Source organism: Tamandua tetradactyla, chromosome 10 (genome assembly GCF_023851605.1).
Source record: "Tamandua tetradactyla isolate mTamTet1 chromosome 10, mTamTet1.pri, whole genome shotgun sequence".
Lineage (NCBI taxonomy): Eukaryota > Metazoa > Chordata > Mammalia > Pilosa > Myrmecophagidae > Tamandua > Tamandua tetradactyla.
The window spans coordinates 69,113,095-69,135,124 of NC_135336.1; the positions used below are offsets into that span (position 1 = coordinate 69,113,095).

At 36.2% G+C, this 22,030-nt stretch overlaps 1 long non-coding RNA gene across 2 annotated transcripts in view; it reads left to right on the forward strand.

Annotated features, from left to right (window-relative positions):
* LOC143647971 (uncharacterized) overlaps window positions 1-22,030 on the forward strand; it is an 85,723-nt gene that overhangs the window by 42,368 nt on the left and 21,325 nt on the right. The window contains exons 2-3 of one of the 2 annotated variants that reach the window (XR_013158291.1): window positions 9,191-9,258; window positions 15,494-15,561. This is a non-coding gene — a long non-coding RNA (uncharacterized LOC143647971). The remainder of the gene's footprint in view (window positions 1-9,190; window positions 9,259-15,493; window positions 15,562-22,030) is intronic. The other variant, XR_013158290.1, reaches the window with a different exon arrangement.

Genomic DNA, 22,030 nt, shown 5'->3' on the forward strand with positions numbered 1-22,030 from the left:
ATAGTATTTTGCTGTTCATTATGAAAACTCTTATGTTTATCTATAGTCTCTCAGATATGAATATTTTGGTCCATTTAATCATTAAAGATCCACTTAATGCTCTTATTGAAAAATATTTAGATGTCAAATGAAAGTGATTCTGAGTAGGACAGTGGGTTGTATATGGGAAAATGAACAATGTTACATGGAGTTCACCTATGTAGGACATACTAAATAAGATATTTCATATACTGAGTTTATATTTTATAAGAAACATTATTATTTATTTTATTATATAATATTTTTACTACAGTGTTACATTTAGAATATTTTTGGAAACATCTTCTTTTCTTGTTAATTCAAGCTTACTTAATTTTTTTCTGAATTTAATTTTAAGAGGTTTCATATTTTAACCAAAAACATTGCTTAGAGTTTGCACCCCTCTTCCTTACAGCACTTTCTTAATGGACAGAAATAACACATGTCCCCACCTCCTATTTAATGTGAAGACTGTATAAACTCTGACAAGGATGGTAGATAAAGGAGTCAAACTTTGTATAGTTTGAGGGAGAGGCAATGTTTTAGTTTGATAATGCTGTCAGAAAGTGATATAACAGAAATGGGTTGGCTTTTATAAAGGGAATTTATTAAGTTATAAGTTTATTGTTCTAAGGCCACAAAAATGCCCAAAGTAAGCATCCAGAGAAAGATACCTTAACTCAACAAAGTGCCAATGACATTCAGGGTTTCTCTGTCAGCTGGGAAGGCACATACAACTCTATCAGCTTTCTCTCCAGGCTTCTCATTTTACATGGCTTCCCTGGAGGCATTTTCTTTCTGCATTTCCAAACCTCTTTGTCCATGTCTGCTCTGAAGCTTTTCCAAAATAGTTCCCTCTTAAAGGGCTCCAGTAATAGATTAAGACCCGCCTTGAATCTCTTCCAAGGAAACAACCAAATCAAAAGGTCCCATCCTGAACAATGGGCCTGCCTCCACAAGCTTGGATTAGGAAAAAGAACATGGATTTCTGGGGCACATAACAGTTTCAAACCGGCACAGCTGTCTACAAGGAAAATAATATAAATTACGAATACAAAATTCAGGACCTTGGAAAAAGGAGGAGTCTCTGAGCTTTAAATTTGTATTGGTTTCATGGTATATATATCTCTGTTCTTTGGGAAAGGAGACTAACGGATTATTCTATTGACTCTTCTCACCTATTTGAGCATAGATGGACTGTCCTAAGGATGGCAGTTGAATCAGTTCACATAGTATGCTCAAGATTATGATTAATAACTAAAAGAGGAAGGGTTGGAGATAATTCATGGCTCTCAAATTTCTGAAAATCTTGTTGTAGCATCACCTTTGTTCCCATCTTTTCAAAGATAGCTTTTGGAAGACAGAAATAGTATTTGCTTCAGAGCAAACCTCAGGCTTACTTATAGCCTTGGAATATCAGAGACAGTATCACTCCCCAGGGCAAAACACAGGCATGCTTATTGCCCATTTTAAGATTTGGGTTTTCCAAACCAAAAATTTCTCTCCTGTAGCACACCCAGCTTCTTGTGCAGGTATCACCTGGCCTTCTTTATGTTTTCCTGTGGAACAGTAGCAAGTGCTGGTATTTGGGCTATTGCCTTTGCTGTGAGTAAAAAACTGTACTTCTTTGACCTAGGACACTGGCATCTTTTATCAGCATCCAGGAAACTGTGAAGACTAACTTGTTAGCTTGCAAGTAAGGTAAACTCTCAGATCCTTCAGAGTTCTTGATTGTGTGTTGCTGACTTCCCCATTAAGTTTATATGTAGGAATTGATCAGATCACTTCAAATTTGTCATAATGACTAATTCATATGCACTTGATCAGGTTTTCTCTGTAATCCTATAGTACTTTGTACTTATTGTACTTTGCAACTTGTACTAGAATTAGATTTTCTTCCTCCCTCCCTTTTCTCCTCTTCTCCCCTACTTGCCTCACCTCCCTTCTCACCCTCCACCCTTCTTTCCCTCCTAAAAACAATTGTTTCACTTGCTATGCTTAGCAGTGAAAAGAACCAATGGCCAAAAACAGACCCAGACCCTGATGTTAAAGAGCTTGAAATCTGTCTATGAATATATCTTTTCCACTAAACATTGAAGCAGCATAGGGGTTGGGTTATATCTCAATTCATTTTTGCTTCCCACTTCACCATAAGGCTTGTGACATTTTAATGTTCTAATCATCATTGCCCTTTCTAAGGCACTTTAAATAAATTACATCATTTAATCATATTGCACCCTCTGGGCTAGGTATTGTTTTCTAGTTTTACAGATGGGAATTCTGAAACTTGGAAATGTTTTGTAAATTGCCGAAGGTCACGAACTCTGGAATTAACAGAGCCTGAATTCAAGCTCAGACATTTCCATAACTGTGTTTGAAAACTATTAAATATTTTTTCATTCTACTATGACTTATATTTATGTCACTGATACAGTCTTATCTCCCTCAGAGTGTCGACGAGTTGCTGCCATGTGTGGCAAAGGTAAAAGCAATAATTACCATTCATTTAGATTTTAATCTACCCCTTGATATTCTGCTGCATTGAAAAAAAAATCTGAGTATCCAATAAAAATGGAAGTGGGAGGTTATTTATTAGAAATATTTTTTATAAATGGGAAGAAAAACAGAAAATTGGGTGACTGAAGTTGAGATTAAGGTAACCTGGTATTATTATTTGAGCAAATATAACATTTTTGTAAATGATTTGGGTAAGGAAACACATGATGAATTTCTGAGTTTCTGTATAATACAGACCTTTTCATGAGAGTAAAGATCAGATCTGTCTCATTAACTATTATTTTTTAAGTGATAAGAACAATACTTGGCACATGATAAGCATTTAATAATAATTTATCAATTGATGAATACATTAGGAAAAATTTGAAAGCAAACAATAACTAAACTATCATGAGTAACAACGATTAATTTCCTCCCTGGTATATTATGTGCAGTGTATAAACCTGGAAACTGCTTGGAGAAGGCCAACTAAATTTGAAAAAGGGAGGAGTAAACATCTGAAGAAAGGTTAGCACATATGTGAACCCTCAATCTGTAGACTTGAGCTTTCCTGTTCTCAGTTAAGATCATTCTAAAATGAGCAAATCTTCACTCCATGCCTAGGTTAGCAAGTACAAGCTGTAAACACTGCTTGAAGTTTAATGAGGAGAGAATAAATTCAGAGCAAATAAAAGGAAGCAATTATTGACATAATGGATATTATACGTAGAGTGCTCCAAATGCTATTGCCTCTCTCAGGCCTTCTGTCCTTTATACCTGATTTATTGCAAACACTGACAAGATGATTTCTGATTCAGGATCTCCCCCTTCCATTTCATTCTGTGTGAAACAATCAGATGGATTATTCTCAAACCCCAAATAATACCCTTCTTCTGTTAAAAAATATTCTATAATAGTAAGCCTAAATTCAACCTGGCTTTCAAAGCCCTCAACAACGTAAACTCATCCAGACCATGGAATTTCACTGCCCACTGTTCAGCATATTCTATTTGGCTCAAAAAAGTCTGCTTGGTGGCCTTGGGGCATGCCTATTGCCACCTAGGGACCTGCACTCAATTCGTTCTTTTTTTTACAATGTTCTTCTATCTCATTGCTACTCATCAATTACTCTCAACTCAACATGCTTTTATTAGGGCCTCCTAACTGAAGGCTGTTCTTCAACTGTTATCTCCCTTAATTCTTACAATAAACCTGAAAAGTAGGTGATCTCATTCTGACTTTCCAAAAATAGAAAAGAAAAACAAAAATGGGTCCTAGTTAGGTTCATCAATTTGCCTACAGAAAAATGAATAGCAAATAAATAATAAGTAGCAGAGTGGGGTCTGTCTGAGTTGGAATTTGAATTCTTGACAACAGATTTTGCTAACTCTCCAATCTCCTGTATGAATTTTATATATACAGTAGGAGAGACAGACATGTAAATAACTAATTTCAATACAGGTTGTAATTAAATAAGCACTAGTTTCTAGCAACAGGTTGTTGATACATTAAGGTAAGAACAATTATTTCTGACTAGGAGAAATAAAAGAAGTTTCCACAGAGGCTGTGATGTTTGAGGTGAATCTTGAAGGTTTTTAACAGAATGATAAGGCATGGGGAAGTTTTTCTGGCTTGGAGACCAATAATCAGAGATGCAGAGATGGGAAAGTTGTTGGATAGGATGTTTAGAGCTTTGAAGAAAGAAATAAGGTTTGGAGTGATATTGAGGCTCAAACTATAGGAGAACTTTAGAGCCACGGCAGAGAATTATTTCTTTAAAGTTTTTTTTAATTCAAAATATAAAATATATACAAAAAAGCAATAAATTTCCAAGTACATTTTAACAAGTAGTTACAGAACAGATTTTGAAGTTTGATATGGGTTACAGTTCCACGTTTTTTCTTTTTTCTAGCTTCTCCAAGACACTGGAAACCCATATAAATATCAATATAATAATTCAGCAGTCATACTCATTTGTTAAATTCTGTCTTCTCTGCTATACACCCTCTTCTCGTTAAATAATATATATACATAAAAGCAATAAATTTCTAAGTACATTGCAACATTAGTTGTAGAACAGATTTCAGAGTTTAGCATAGGTTACAATTCCATCATTTTAGGTTTTTATCTCCTGCTGCTCTAAGAAACTGGAGACTAAAAAGATAGCAATTTAATGACTCAGCAATCATATCCATTTGTTAAATCTTATCTTCCCTGTATAACTTCATCATCACCTTTGATGTTCCTATCCTTCTCTTTAGGGGTATTTCGGCTATTCCCATTCTAATATTTTCGTGTTGGAAGGGGCTGTCAATAATATGGGATAGGCAGATGGAACTAGCTGATGTTCTGGAGAAGCTGGGCCCTCTAGGTTTCAGGACTTATCTGGTATAGGGATCCATCTGGAGGTTGTAGGTTTCTGGGAAGTTACCCTCGTGAATGGAATCTTTGTAGAATCTTACATAATGTCATAGATATTCTTTAGGATTGGCAAGGATGGTTTTGGCAAATTATGATAGGTAGCAATGTCTAACTACAGCATGTGTAAGAGTAATCTCCAGAATGGCCTCTTGACTCTTTTTGAACTTTTTCAGCCACTGATCACTTATTTATTATACTTCTTTTAACTCTTTTGGTTAAGATGGCATTGTTGATCCCATGGTTCCAGGGCCAGGCTCATCCTTGGGGATCATCTCCCATGCTGCCAGAGAGACTTTCATCCCTAGATGTCACGTCCCATGTATGGGGGAGGGCAATGGTTTCACTTGCAGAGTTGGGCTTACAGAGAGAAAGTCCACATCTGAGTAACAAAAGAAGTCCTCCGGTGGTGACTCTTAGGCATACCTATAGGTAGGCTAAGCTTCTCTGCTACACACATAAGCTTCATAAGAGCAAGCCTCAAGATCAAGGGCTTGGCCTATTGTGTGTCCCCAATGTTTAGCAGAGTATCTGGGGTTTCCCAAGTGGTAAAGTTTAACAGTTTCATAAATGTTTTCCCATCTCTCAAGGGACTTTGCCAATACTTTTGGATTACTACTTAATATATTGTAGGATGCATCCAGGCATTACATTAAACTATACAGGTTTAAAGGCCCTCATTCTTATTCTGGGCTCCCTGTGTTTTTGGATTGTTTAAATGAACTATCCAGACAGGTTATTAGATTATGTGCTACAGAAAAGCTAGGTTTTGGACATAATAAACCTTTCTTTCTTTGATCTCAAAGAGTAGATGAAGTTCTAAAATGCATGCAATGTCTTCCTTACCCCTGTATTCTGAATTACCTTAATCCTGATCCAATCAGCTTCATTCTTATCTCTAAATACCAGGTTAAACATATATAAAATAGCCCCTTCAAATCCAGAAATAACAATTTCCATTCTGGACTAAATGTGACTGTTATAAGAGCTTACAATCTAGGTTTCTTATAAGTATTTTCTAAATGAGATTATACAATATTTCCTCTTTCTTTCTGGTTTACCAAATGTCCCATAGGTTCATTCACATCATTGCATGCCTTATGACCTCGGTCTGTTTTGCAGCAGCACTGTGTTTGATCGTATGTTTACACCATCACTAGCCAATCTACTTCTCAGTCAGTGCATCTTTCAGCCACCTCTATCTCCTGGGCCTCACGTATGATGTCCAAAGTTCACAGTCAGTCCATTAAAACTCTCAATCATAGATAATTTTATTCTTCCCAAGAGAAAGATAGCCAAGAAACGCACCTTCGCCAAACGGAAAATCCAAACTGCCCCCTAACTCTTGTCCCTTCCCCCATTATGTACCCTTAGTATTGCTTTGGTACTGTTGATGTTTTCCAGTTAAACAGCTCAGTGCATGTATCATTTTCCCCCAACCCACCAAATTATACACTCTTTGTACAAGAGCAGAGAATTATTTTCATGCAATAGAGAACCATTGAAGAAATACAAAGGAAAGGGCATGCTCTGACCTGTGTTTTAGGAAAGTTGCCCTGGAATCAATGCAAAGAGCAGGTTAGAGAAGATTTAAGTTTGGAGCCAAAGAGACCCCAGGGAGGAATCTTCTAAGTAGAGAGTTAGCCTAATGGGGACAGAATAGAAAGGACAGAGAGAGATAGGACTCAGGGCTTAAAAAATGCAGGAAATGAGGAAATAAAAATGTAAGAACACAATGAAATTTAGTATTTAATAAGAGCATGCAAATTGTCATTCACAATAATACTGTAAACGCCCCACCTTTGATACATCTGTGGTGTTAGAGGTGTGATTGGGACCCAAGAAGAGTGAAACATTTCAGAGGAATGGATGAAATACAGTGCGAGATACAAAGTAAACTTGGAAGGCAAATAAGGATTTGTGAATAGCACAGAATGTGTCACTGAGTTTATAGTTTGTATAATGGAATCAACTGGTGTGGGTATATGATTTTCATAAACATCACATCCTAGTTAAGAGAAAAAACAGATAGATAATGGAAAGTGCATGGACTTTAAATTTAAACTTTTTATTAGATGTGACTTTTAACTTTTATTAGATGTGACTCTTAAGCACATGTAAAGGCTTGATTTGCTTAAAATTATTTAATGTGAAAAGTGAAAATACAATCAACTTCACAGATTTTTGGTATCTAAATGAGAACATACAGAGCACCAGTCATAGCAATACTATACATATCCCATGCCTAGAGAGATCTGCCTTATTACTGGATGAAAAATGAATTTGAAACAGTAGGACAAACCTTTAAAATTCTCTCAGAGGAGGAAACCATAATGCTAGTATTGATGGATTCTGGAATGATCTATTGTCCAGACCAATTCAAATCAGTTGCCTGTGATTGGGACTTGACTTGTATAAATGGCAATTTTGATGTGGATTTGGGAAAGAGACAAGACCATGTTCATCTCAAAGGGTTTACTTGCTTAGGACGGCTGGCATTGTTTTGTCACTAATACATGGTAGGGAACTAGCCATAGCTCTTCTGGCCAAAATAAGCCAGGAGAATGTGAACTCTTTTTACATGTAAGATTCTTAGGATATAAAATGGAAGGTGAGTGTCAAACTCTTACAGATGTTCTCACACTGTAATTTTCCAAAAGAATAACTGGTGGTCTAACTAGAGAGGTATGAGAGGGAAGTTTCTTTTCCCACAGCCTTCCCCACCATTATGCCACACAAGCTTTAAATAACCACTGTCTTTCTAGAACGTATGTCTCAAAATGATGTGAGGACCTTTGGGTACACAGAAAATAGATGCAGTAAAGCTATTTTGGATGAGTTGCCAGGAGTGTTCATATATTTACTGAAACTAAGCATTTGCGATTAAGATGTAAAAGGCTGGAATTCATGGCTGCAGATCATACATTGGCTGAGCCATCATGAGGAGAAAGCCTTTAGGAAGGTCATGCAAGAGGCGAGTGTGATATAGAAAAGAGAAGAACGTGGCCGCTAAATGTGCTGTGTTACTTTTCCTGCCTTGGCAGGTCAGCCAATGTTCTTAGCACTCTTGGGGAATAATTATGCTCATAATCATAATTGCTCTTGTATATCTCTTTACAGTTTACGAAGTATGGCCACATTATCTCATTATTGTACCTAATGTTTTATAGATCTCCATGTTTTTCTTTTACAATCTCATTTGATCTTTCCATTAGCCCCATGAGGCAGGTGATCAGAGAAAGCTGTCTCCATTTGACAAATGAGGAAACTGAGGCTTAGATATTAGTGACATTTAAGGTCACTGAGAGTTGGCAACAAAAGAAGATAAAGAACAGATTTCTAGATTTCTGGGCTTGTAATCATTTATAAAGAAAGCAATTTTTTGTAGAAGCAGAGAGGCAGTTCTTGACCTCCAATCTATGACCACATAAAAACTGATCTGGAAAATTATTTCCTTCTAGCAGCTGAACATGAGCTGAGCTCCCAGGAGAGATATAGTTGGAGGGACAAGCAAACTCTTCTCGTTTCTTCTGGGCGTGTGCTTCATGTGCTTACAAATGCCACCTGGAATGATTTTTGTTTATGAGAAGAATTGTAAAAAGAGATCTGATATACAAATTTTGCTAAAAGCCTAACGTAAAAATATTATTGTTGTCCCAGTATGATAGCTTAGATGAAATCGATACATCTATTAACTTTCAAGGAAGAAATAGACATCAACTTGGAAAAACAAGGCTGCTTGGAAAGTTACAGTAAAGACAAATGAACAGTAGCTATTATTGAATCCAGGGGAAATTATAACTTTGGGGAAGGCAGGGAGAGGGAACAATGGAATGAAATTGGAAGGTCCCATAGGAAATCACATCCCTTCCCTCAGCTGACATTGGATTTTTGCCCTAGCTGTATTTTGCCTCCCTTGAGGATTCTAGTGACCTAATGCCCCATGAACTTCCAACCAACGAAACTGGTGAAACAATGTCTGCTTCTATTGAGGAGGGAACAATAATAACTAGCCTGCTGGGCTCAGGGTGCCCGCAGAAGGAAGTTCTACTCCATTTCTTTACACAGGAAAAAATATGAGGAAATGAGCCTCATGATGGCATGACTGCCCTCACTCCTGAGAACCCTAGTCCTCAGTCCAGGTGCCTTTGCTCTCTGAAAAATGAGATCATCTACCCCAAAGAGAATTGGAGCTATGAGAAGCTGAATTCTAATTTTTTCTTGCCCCATTTTAAAGTTTTTTTTTTTTTTCTCACAGAGCAAAGATCTAATTATTTGGAACCGATGCTGTAATATTTCAGAAACATCCAGCAAAGTGGAAGTGCAGTAAGTCTCAGAAGCAAATTGCTGCTACAAAATCCTTCATTATTCTGTAGGAGAGGGAGAGAGTACCACTTTCAGGCTTACCCCCAGGCAATTCATTAAAATAAAGCTGCATCAGAAGGAGTCCAGAGGGTATAGAACTTCCTGAATCATGTAGCCATTTTCTCTGGGGACAGGGAACTTGACATTCCTTATTGACTGCTCAAGGCATTATAAGGCAATACAATAATGTTATTTTTTTTTCCTGTATCAAGAAAAAACAAATCATCTGGTATTGTACCGTAAGGAGGCAAGAGTATGTGTAATATGTTCTATTTACAAAGCTCCCAAATTTTCAGTCAAATCAATTCAATCAACACACATTTGTTGCTCAAAACACACTGTGGACTAACAGAGAAAAATGTAATTTTTCTGTTGCTTCCATATGCTGTTATTCTAGGAATTTACATGAGTACCTTTTGGAGAAGACTTGGTAAATAAGTGATATGTTTAGCATTTAAACAACTTTTAGGACAGTATAGGAATGAAGAAGATTAATTCTAAATAGTGACATCTGTGATTGGTTTGTAAAGAAATGAGATTTAGTCTGAATTCTGAGGTCTATTAGATCATTTCAGGAGCCAAGACCAATAGGAAGAACCTTTTGGGAAAACATGAGCTAACGGATAGCTGGATGTGACTTGGGAGTTAGGGCATGTGAGGGTGGAGGTGGAAGCTGGTGTCAGATAACAGGTAGCTTTAAGTGCTAGCCTAAGTAATTGGTTATTTATTCCAGGCTATAAGAAGTGAATGTTTTACAACAGGGGAAAGGCAATAACTTTAGCTATAGTGTGAAGTATTGATTGGCGAGGGAGACTGGTTAGGTGAGCATTGCAGTGTTTGGAAGAGAACTAAGAAGATCAGGACTCTGGTAGCTGAGGAAACAGAGAGAAAAGGGTCTATACAAGAGACATTTTGGAGGTGATCCAAATTTTATAAATACCTTAAATGACAAGGTCAAACAAGTACAGATGTGTTCATTATAGTGTATTTATAATGATTTGAATACATACAATGAATTGTGTTGGGGTTAAAATTTGATTCAAAATAAAGGAAGCAGGATTATGATAATCCACCATCTAATAAGCAGTGAAATATTTTGCATCAGATTGTGTATGAGTGTGTGTGTGTGTGTAGGTAGGGATAATGGGTTATGTTTAATGTGGAGAAAACATTAAATTAGTTAATAACACTATGATGCCTTGAGCAAGTTGTTCAGTCTCACTGGATTTCAGTTTTCACTAATTAAAAAACAGTATTGGGCTAAATAATTTCACAAGTTATAAATCAATGTGTATATTCTTTGCATTTAGGAAATGATTTTCGTATTAAGCAGGCAGAGAAAATATACTATGTTGTTTTCCTAAAAATTAATTCTTTAATTGAAGAATATATTAGATTTTCCTAAAAATTTAATTCTTTAATCGAAGAATTAAAATATGTTCAATAGGAAAATTGCCCTTAATGAAGACTGTGTATAACAATGTATAGATCTAATATTTAAATTGTCCCTGTGTCTGCAGCTCAGAAGCAGAAATGTTTATACACATTTCTAAAGGGATGATGTGACCCATCCAGTAGTATTTTATATTTCTTCTTTTACTGCTCAATTTTATGGTTAGATACATTTTATGAAACACATTTCCCTTTGAATCAATACTGTGTTTACAATATTAATCTAATAAATAATGAAAATAACCATTAAACAAGGCAACCAGATTAAGCAATTTATAACTAACCATTGTAATGCAGCAACTGAGTGATTATGACATAAAGCATTTTTACCTTTAAAAATACTCCATGTCCTCTATAAAGATTGCAAACCTCATAAAATGAAAAATATGTTTGTCAAAATATTTATTACTCCAGTATTTCTGCAAAATTTTAGGATGCAAATGATTAGATCATTGAAGCAGTATTGACTTTCTCTGAGATATGAACTTTTTGAAGGCAATGCAACATCACTGTTTAAAATAATCCAATGCAATAAAGATGAAACAAGTGTTTAGAAAATTTGTGTAGTTTTGGAAATTAGTTTTCTGATTTTTACATCAAAAATAAATAATCTCCAGAACTTAGCATCTATAAATATTTCTGATTCATAGGAAAGGCCCCCGTATCACCTTATTCTTTATAAGATTAATAGATTAAATCAAAGATAACCATTAAATTTAAAAATGTATTTAGCCATCCAATCTGGCAACAGAGGTAAATAAAAGTCAATATTGCTGTTTTTAAAAGTTTCCTCACAAATTAGGTTATTTTTCCTTCTGTTTCCTTCAAGTATGTTGGTTTCTTTCTTTCTACTTTCAAACACAAAGACATGGTCTCCCCAAAGTCCCTGTAAAGAAAACAGATTTCAACCATTTTAATTTTATAGACAATAGTAAATATCTGGAAACATCTGGATGACTAGCTAAATATTTCTCTTTCTATCCAGTTGTCTGGGATATAGTGACCCCAGTTTAAAATTGATTTTGTTTAAAATTTACTAGTCTGTATTGCTGATTGAGTATAGCATTGAGTTTCTAAAGAAAAAATGTGGTCAGAAATGTAATATGATGCAGGTACTTCTTTTTTCCTGCATACCCTCCAATTTACCCTATAATTTGTCCCTATTTGGGTGTTAGGGCCACCATTGGGCTGTGGGATGGAGTTGTAAGAATGGATAAGAGAACAAAGGTGGCAATATCTATCCTTTGAACACAAATGACTTGAGTCAGCAGGCCAGCATTTCCCAGTTCCCCTTTTTCTGACATAAAATACTTCCTGATTGTACAGAAGAAGAAGCAGGAAGGTGCTACGCAGAGTTAGATGCAGACACCCTGCCTTCCCTTTCCAACAGATCAAGTCTGAAGGAGAGGCTGAAATTTTATCCTCTTTAATTTTGGAGATAAGAAAGTTTAGAAAATCTGCATCTCATTCCCTTGATGGAGGCTAAGGATATGACAAGTTTCACAGGGAAGCCTCTTCTGTTATTGTGGAAAATTGAGTTACATACCCCAGCAAAAACATGTTCTTAACCTTAATCCACATTCCTGTAGTGCAAATAGGACCTTTTGAAAATGCAACTAAGTAGGCCTTAATCTGTTACTGGAAGCCTTATAAAGAGAACTGGGAAAGTCACAGAAGACAGAGAGGAAAAGTGATCATCAAATGATGGGAGGAAGAGATAAAGGTGAAGGACTTCAAGAATTGTGACAAGCCAGCACCAGAATGCTACTGAACTTGTGAAGAAAGTACTGCCCTGTCAACCCCTTGACTTTGAACTTCCAGCCTCTGACAGCATGAGCCAGTAAATGCTTGTTGTTTAAGTCACCTGTTGTGGGGTATTTGTCATAGAAGCCAGGGTGTCATGCACATCTAGACATGCAAGGGTCAAAAATAGCCTTCCTGAGTTTTCCATGGTATAGAAATGGTATGGGAAAGTGTTTCAATGTTCCAAGGTACAACAATCCTACCAGAGATAAGATGAGGACAGGGCTCAGTCTCAGCCAATTGCCATCAGGTATTAGGGCATGACCAGATAACAGATGGGATGAATTACATCTGAAGCAGTGGCCAGGATTAGACTCATTAGAGAAGGCATATGAGGATTTAGAGATAGGAATCCTTCCCCTACATATTCTTCAACACTATTCGCATAAACCATCTCCCTCCCCTTGCCAAAACTTAACAGTTTAGCATTAATCCTAGGGAAAAGTCTTGAGAAAGATTGTTTTATAACCAAGAAAACAGTAGAATCCCTGAAACCATCTGAAGTTCCCTGGAAATTCTGACAGAACGGAGGCTCAAGTTAAATATTAAATTCCCTTTTCCAATAAATGAAAAAAATACATAAATATGCATATATGTTATTCTTACCATGTGCTTCATAGCCACTGTAAAAGAAAAGAAAATATAAATTAAACAGTGAGCATGTTCAATATTTAATATAAATTTTATCTTTACATTAATTTCCAAATTTGTATGTGGCTGAAAAAAATATATAGATACTATTAAATCATATAGGTAGAAAGGTTAGTTATTTTTTTGCACATTATTTGTGGATTTGCCTCATTCTCATTGTTAAGCAGTATGTGGATTTTTAGACAAAAACTTGTTCAAATTGCAGGTCCAAAATTTGTTGTTTTATGTAGTAGTGTAACCCAAAATAGATTACCTAATTTCTCTGAACCTATGGAAAATAAGAATATCAATATTTATTTTATAGGTTTGTTATAAAATTAAACAATGCGTATAAATACTAGTGCTCAATAACTATTCAGTTTTGTTCCTCCTAACCCACACTTTAAGGTTTAAGTACCTAACACGTTGCTTTAACACAGACAATAGACAAATATCTGTTGAGTAATTCTCTCTGGAACAGTGCAGCTAATTCTGCTTCTTTCATCAAGTCTTCCCACTTCTTTCCTCTTCACCTCCTTCAACAGGCAACTCTGAGCCTTTCACTTATGTGATCATGCCATGGGGTCAACTTTCCCATTCACAGCTTTGTTAAACATGTCGATTAATTCTTACTCCACCTAAGACTTCCTGAAATAAAACTAAAATATTAAAGTGGGGCATCAATCCACCAAATCATCTTATTCTGTCCTCTCTCATAATCCATTACTCTACCCCTTCTTCAACTTTCATTTGCTGTTTTTATTTATGTGAATTCAGTAGTAAACAAGTGTAGTAAGAAGAAAAACAAAGTACCTCGTGTTAAAGCAAGCATTTTAGACACATGCCAAGATTTTTCATCTCATCTAAAATTGACAAAAAGCCAAAGTGCATCATATTTGTATTTGGATAATGAATAAGATTACCTCATTTCTAATGAGGCTAATAATACACTCTACTTTAAATAAATAATGTTCCAGAGATCTAGTTAGAAAACTTTTATGACCTCATGAAGGTGTGGTTTTGTTTTCTGTCCCAAAATCATTCCACAGTTAAGTCCTGTACAAAACCAGAGGCAAGACCAACAAATAATTGATAAAAGCGTTATTCGTTGATATATGACCATAAATACGATTGCTTATGTGCTTTCTACTCTGGTGCTGCAGTCTCATAGCACAATGCAATGGTGCCTACTTGAGTTATGATCTACTTCCTTTCAAGTCTCTTTCAGCTCTCTGTCCCTGTCAGGAGTTTCAACATACTTAACAACTTAACAACTTACTTAATACAGAGAGCAAACTTTTTTCTTTCTCACATAGAACGAGAACAAGTCATAGCATCTCTCTAGAACATGAAATATTTTTAAAAATAACTAGCTGCACAAGCATGGTTTCTGTTTTCTGAAAATAGATGTATATTTGCAAGGTGCTTATTTATAATGCAGATATGGAAAGCAAAGGCAAAATAGGAATTATAATAAACCTCATTATTTATAATTCCAAGAATATCTTGATTGCATAGGCTTCACACTTGCTTTTCTCTTGGGAATAAAATAAATAAAAATCTTTGGATAGTCCATGAATATTGTAGAGGTTTTGTTTTTAAAGTCTTATTATCCTTTGCATGTGAGATCTCTCTCTTCCCTTTGAGATCCTTCAAATAATGTTTTTTTCTAATAAAACCACATGAACTCTTTGTTCATTTTCCTCTAGTCTTCAAAAAGTACCTCAAGAGAGTCTTTTAAAGAAATTGGATATACAATCATAAAAACAATTCTGCAGAACACAAACACTTAAAAAAATCTTTCTCCTTTAGGTCTTTCTGAAAGAACTTCTCATTCAGAATGTCTGAAGGTTATTAGGGATGATTGCCTTTGCTATTTGGCATTTATGGATTTGGACTTTAAACCATTTTGCAACCAGAAGTCTTTGTAGTGTTCAGTGGGTGTGTTGTTGGGTGTTGGGGGAAGGGAAGGTAGATTATAAGTGAGAAATGCCTAAATTTGGTGTGGATGTTGTTTCCTTTTTAGGGTTCACGCTCATAGGAATTCTGTCTGAATAGATTAAGGAACTGTCAAATCCAGGCCTTGGATTACCATGAAAAAACTTCACTTAGCTGCTTGGGATTTAGTCTCTCACAGCTTCACAAGGACTTCAGGCACATCTTGCAGTTGTTTTAATAGGAAAATTAAAGTCATATGAGACAACCCTGTTCCAAGACAATTATCCTACAGTTCTTAGGATGAAATAGGCTCTATTAGTATCATCTAATTTTGGATAGTAAGATCTCCATGTTCTCTTTTTTTTGGTCATAGCTAATTGAAGTCAGACTACTATTTCTCTAGCTGACCACATCTGGGAATTTACTTTATCCCCCACTATGGTAAGAAATTAATTTCCATTCTGTTTTCAATATTAAAATGTTATACCAATTTTTGGGTCTGCTAAGTGAAGTCCTGCTTGTCATCTCTTCCCCACAAAACCACCATGTAAGTTTACCGTTTTATCCAGGATGAAAGGGTCTTTCAAGAATTAATTAATGATTTTCTCAGATTTTCAGGGGAGAAAACCAGATTGAAAAAAAGGAAAAATTAAACTACTGTAGGGAGAGAATGGAAAAGAATGTTTAAAGACACGTGATGCTGCATATGGTTATTATTCAGAACTATGGAGAACAGAGTTTGTGGATGTTAAGGGGAGCCAAGTATTCATTAACAGACTGAAGTGATTGGGTTTGTCTTTTGAAATTGTGTGTGAATGTGTACATGTGTGTAAGTGTGTGTGTTGGATTTTGTGGACATGAAAACTTTAAGGTCCTTAATAATAGGAATGGGACAGATTTCAATCTATTGAAACCTTAACTTACCGAAAGGAAGTGCTTTGTGTTATCAACCCGAGATCCTCAGTGCATAGCATGATACCGATGAATAGTGGTAACTTATTAAATGTTTGTTGAATTATTAAACATAGAGACATAAATGTCCAATTTTTGAATCCTTAAAATAGTAAATCCTAATTTGTTATTTGTATTATTTGACATTTATATATTCTTAAATCCATGATGGTATTTGATTATAATACACCACAGTGTGCATGTATTTAGGTTTAAGTTGTTAGGCATTATATGTGTATATATAAAACCTTTGTTAAAATTGAGAAGTTTCCAGTCAATATTTCTTTTTTTATTTTTATAAAATAAAAGTCAATATTTCTCTGAATGTTCTGTTTGCCCCTTTCTCTTTTCCTTCTCCTCAGACTCACACAGCATTTTTATTGGTACATTTGATGGTATACCACAGATTCCACAGATTCCATTTACTTTATTTTTTTTTCCTTCTGCTCTTCAGACTGGATGAATTCAATTACCACATCTTCAAGTTCACTGATTCTTTTTATGCCAGTTCCAATATGCTATTGAATCCTGTATTAGTTTGTTAAGCTGTTGGAATATACCAATATACAATATACCAGGAATGGAACAGCTTTTAAAAAGGGAATTTAATAACTTATGAATTTACAGTTCTAAGGTCATAAATAAGGCATCCAGAGAAAGACACCTTGACTCCAGGAAGGGTGATCTGAGAAGGCACTTGGCTGACGTCTTGTCCTTGTTCCTGGTTCCATTGCTTCCACCTTCCTCTCTAAGAGTCTGTGGGCCTTCACTTAGCTGCTGCAGGGCAAAACTCTGGGTTTCATCTCTTAGCACCTACTGGAGCCGGAGATTTCTTCTCTTCAGGTTCTGGCTATTTCTGTGAGTCCTTGTTTAGCCCTCCGGACTATTTCTGTCTCGATCGCCAAATGTCTACAAGTCTTTACAGATTGACCTGTGTGAATACCTTTCTTCAGGATTTAGCCATACAATGAGTTTAGAGATTAATTTTTAATTCTGTTACTGTGGTCTTTAGCTCTGTTTAGCTCCTTTTCACAATTTCCAGCTCTCTGGTGATATTCTTTTTGGGTTCATCTGTCATTTTCTTTATTTCTTTACTCCTTGTCCATATTTTCCTTTAGCTCTTTGTAAGTACCCCAGGTCTGGGCCCCACCCCCTCTTCCATTTTGAGAGCAAATCACATAAGCACCTACATGACTTTGACAGATATTAAAGGTCAAAGATCAAATCTCACGAGACTGTTAAACTTTATAAGTCATTACTGGGCATAACTCTTTTTCTCTTTTCCTATCTTGGCTTTGGGTGGAGTGCAGACTTTCATGTCCGAACCAGCTGCCACTGGGAAAGTCTTCCTCCTGTCCATAAGCCTCTAATTAAACTCATGGGTAATCTGTCTAGTGCTAGTTTTTTGATTTCGGGGTTGGCTGAGTTGGAACACTCTTTGAACATATTTAGGACCTTTAAAAAAAAAGTATTTTGAAGTGCACGCATGGTTCAGTGGTAGAATGTTTGCCTACCATGTGGGAGAACCAGGTTTGATTCCCAGATCATGCACCAAAAAAAAATTAAAAAAGTGTTTTGGTATGTCTGAAGTCTGTTCCTCCTCACTGATGGTTCCTTGTGCTTTAATTTTCTCCATTTGCCTGGGCAATCACTTCCTGTTTCTTTGTACATTTTGTAATCTTGTTGAAACCTGGACATTTCAATATATTCATGTGTTAGTACTGGAATTTAGCTTCTGAGACATCTGTTCCTTAAGCTTGTATCCATCCAGTGTTACAACAGAGTATTCCTTGAATGTCAGGACCAACAACCAAAAAAAAAAAAAAAAGGAACAAAAGAAGGCACCTTTCCCAGTCTTTGCAGATTGGCCTGTGTGTATACCCTTCTTCAAGTTTTAGCCATACAATGAGTTTACAGATTAACTCCATGCCAAAGTGTAAGGGTCAATTTGGTCCTTTCTACTTATGCATCTTGTTATGGGCATGCACACATGGCCCTAGGAATTCCCTTTTACATGATACAAATGTCCCAAGAAACAGTTTCTTCATGGTCCCAGGTACTGCACTGTATATTGTACAATTCCTTGCTCCAGTTAGCCACTTTGCTGATCTCTCACAGCAGTGTGTTGTAGGAGAGTTCAGTGAACTGTCTTCTATCCACAGGGCAAATTCTGGGAGTGCAAGATCCTCAGGCCACCAACAGACAGGTTGGCACAGACATACCTGCTCCCAATATATGCACCAGAGTTATTCTTCTCCCTCTAAATTGGGGCCAGAGATCTGTTCACTGGGGGCACAGGCCACTCCATGCTGAACCAGTGAGCAGTTAGAGGATGGGCCAAAAAGGCTACCATGTGACCCTATCACTTTTTAGTAGTCTTTTTCTTGACTTGGCACTTGCCTTTTTACTGCAGTCCTTTAACTGTTTCCTGGGGCTTTGAGAAAGTTAATTTTGCCAATTCCTGTTGGTGTTCAGGGATTCTGGGGGCGACTCAACTCAAACATACTGATCCTTAGAGACCTTCACTTTTTGTGATGGCAGTTGATATTTGTGTATTTTTTTTTGCTTAGTCAATTTGCTCTAATATAGAGTGAGTATATTTTATGATGATATTCTTTTGATATATAAATATTTTAACTTCATATAGCTTATTCCTGTACTTTCAACCATGCAAAGAGCAACCCTACTGACATTCAAACTGTGGTGTAGAGGCACATTTATGCCAGAAGTTAGAAACAGAGCCTAGAAATACAGCAGCAGAGTATCATTTCTTATTGTTGGTAAGCATACATTTGGATACTTCAACAACCTCATTGGCCTTATCTATTGCACATATCCAAGCAAATTCCAGCTTCAGGACATTGTACTTGAATGTATTTAGAGTATCCAAGGAAAATATTGTCAAATCCTGGGATTTGAATTCTTTTGACTAACTTATACTGTTTGTAGTTTGATGTTCAGTGAAAACCTTTTCTAGGATCCAGGCACACTGGTTGTTGGTTGAATCATTTCTCTATCAGAGCATTTGAATGTAAGTTAAAGGGCTAGAAGTCTGATCTTTGCAAGTTCTCTTAATTTAGAAATGTTTCATTTTTATAACTGGTATTTGCTGAACACAGAGATGTCACACACTGATGACTATTAGCAAGAATAAACAGCCTTCTGTAATGGCGCTATCCTCATAAAATGAAATGGTATCAAAGGCAATTTGGAAATTGTACGTTAGAACAGACTGCTATCGCAAAGTATATTAGCTTAATCTCTGGTATCTCCCCTAATGCTGGACAAGAATATCTAACATTTGGATCCCCCATATACTCTGAAAATCAGCATGCCCAATACTGCAAATAGAACTTTTCCCCCTAAAATTTTTCTCCCCTTAAATTTCCCATTTGGCTAATAGTGACATATTTATTATTTATTCCTGCATAATAAGTTATCCCTAAAATCAGTGGCTGAAAACAACAATAAATATCTATTATTTCTCATGGTTTCTTTGGATTTAGGGATTTGGAAGTAGTTTCCTGAGGAATTCTAGCTCACAGTCTCTCCTGAGGCTACAGTTAAGGTGCTTTTTGGTCAGGGCTACATTCATATGAAGCATTAGCTGTAGGATCTGCTTTCAAGGTGACTAACTCATATTGTTGGCAAATTGATGCTGTCTGTTTGTGGGAGGCCTTAGTTCCTCCCTATACGGACTCCTAAGATTGAGTATTTTCATGACATCATGGCTGGTTTCCACCACAGCAAATGACCTAAAGAGAGAGAGAGCTGAGTGGACATTATGCCTGTTATAACCCAACAAAAGAACCCACATAGCATCACATCCTTCGCATTCAGTTCATTACAAGGCAATCACTAGGTTTGGCCTACATTCAAGGAGGCGGTATTTAAACTCCAACTTTTGATGGGTAGAGTATCATGGAATTTGCAGACAAATTTTCAAATAATGACAGATGAGATTCAGCAATTTGATTTACTAAAGAGTTTGCTATAGATACCTTCTTCTTCATCCCTTTTTACTTCGTCCTTCTTCAGATCCTCAAGATACCTAACCTCTTAACAGGTCTCTTCCATTCTATCCTGCGTCTCTCAAAAGTCTCCACAATGTAGCCAGAGCAATCTTGATATAATCTAACAATGTCACTCTGCTCCTTAAGACTCACAATTTGCTCTCCATGACTAACGGAAGATAATCTTAATCTAATACAGTCCACCATATCACCTACCTATGATGGTCGACACAACACCCTTCTTTTCTCTAGTTTAAATTTTATTTTGTTGAACTGAACTTGTTGAAATTGCTTGAATATGTAATGCTGCTTCAGATACTCTTCCATTCTCAGTACCAGGTCCAGAGAGTAATTATCTTCCACTTATGGTATATACAGTCATTGTCACAATATTCAAATATGTCATGAACAAATGGGCATGACTGTTTAAATAAAACTTTATTTTCAAAAATAAGCAGTGGGACAGTTTTGGCCTATGAGCTGTAGCTTGCTAACCTCCACTATGCATTATCTTCTTTTAAATAACAAGCCCAACTTTCCTTCTCTGTGACTTTTATTGATTGATCTTTTAAGACTCATCTCGGGTGTGATCTCCTCTATGAATATTTCCAACTGCTCTTAGGTTAGAATAAGGGCCTTTATATTCTGGGATCCCATTGCAGCTTTTGAGCCATTATTAGAACATTATCATATTAAAATAAAATCGCCAACTTTGTGAAGACCTTCCTCATTGAACTGACAGGTTTTTTCATTTTTGAAATACTATTTCCAAACATAGTTCTTGGCTCGTGTGCTGAAATGAATTTTAACCAGCTAAGGAATAATACCAGAAAAAAGTTTAGGAAAGGGAGTTTGCAATAGAATAACTCTCTACTTTTATTTTTTCATAGGATATTACATTTTTTATAGAAATAAAAGCAATAGTATCTGAGGACTTTGGATAGGTAGATAGAGAAGTCAGTGTATAAAATTGTTCTTACCTGTGATTTTCTGTTAGAAAGGAACATCTTTTCAAGAAACATGATCCATACCAATAAACTTCAACAGTTTCTGACATTAGAATTTCTTGTAGAATTGGTGTGTGTGTGCACACACATGGAAGGCCTCATAATGATTCTCATTCAGTAGCCCTGCAATGATACAGAAGTTTCTATGATCCCACAGGATCCATAACTGATTCTCACAAACAGCCAGGACTGAGATTCGTTGAGCATTGCTGCATGTCTATCAGTATAAATAAGATATGGGACCATTTAAAATCATATTTCAGATATAGGATGATAATGAATATAACCATGCATTGGAAGAATTAGAATACTTCGGAAGTAACACTTGGAAATACTATATTAAGTGATTGTATGGTCTTGGGCAAATTGCTTGAATGAATTCTGTTTTTGTTTTTGCCTCTGAAAATGAGGTGATTGGATAATATAACCCGTATAAAGCCTTTATTGTATTAACTATCAGCTGGGATATCTTTATAGTGTGTTAACAAATTTTGATCAGCATGTGAATTTCAATTATCTTGTGTTGTATAATTAACTGCCCCAAAATGTAGTGGTTTAAATCAATGACATCTAGTTTACTCATTACTGTGCATTTGGACAGGACATAGTGGAGACATATTGCTCTTCTCCAATATGTATGGGTGGGGACAGCACATGGGCTAGAGTAGGTGATTATTGGAAGGCACACTCATTAACAAGTCTAATGGTGATGTTCACAGTCAACTGGAAAGGTTAAAGTGACTGAGACTATAGCCAGAGCACTTGCAAATGGCCTTTCCATGTGGCTGCTTGATTTCCTCAAAGCATGGTGGCTGGGTTCCAAAATCAAACATCTTAAAAGAGAGAATGGTGAGTGTAAGCTTTATTTTTTTTTTTCCATTTGAGACCAAGTTTTCAGAAGACAAGCAGCATCGCTTCCACTACAATCATTCATCAATT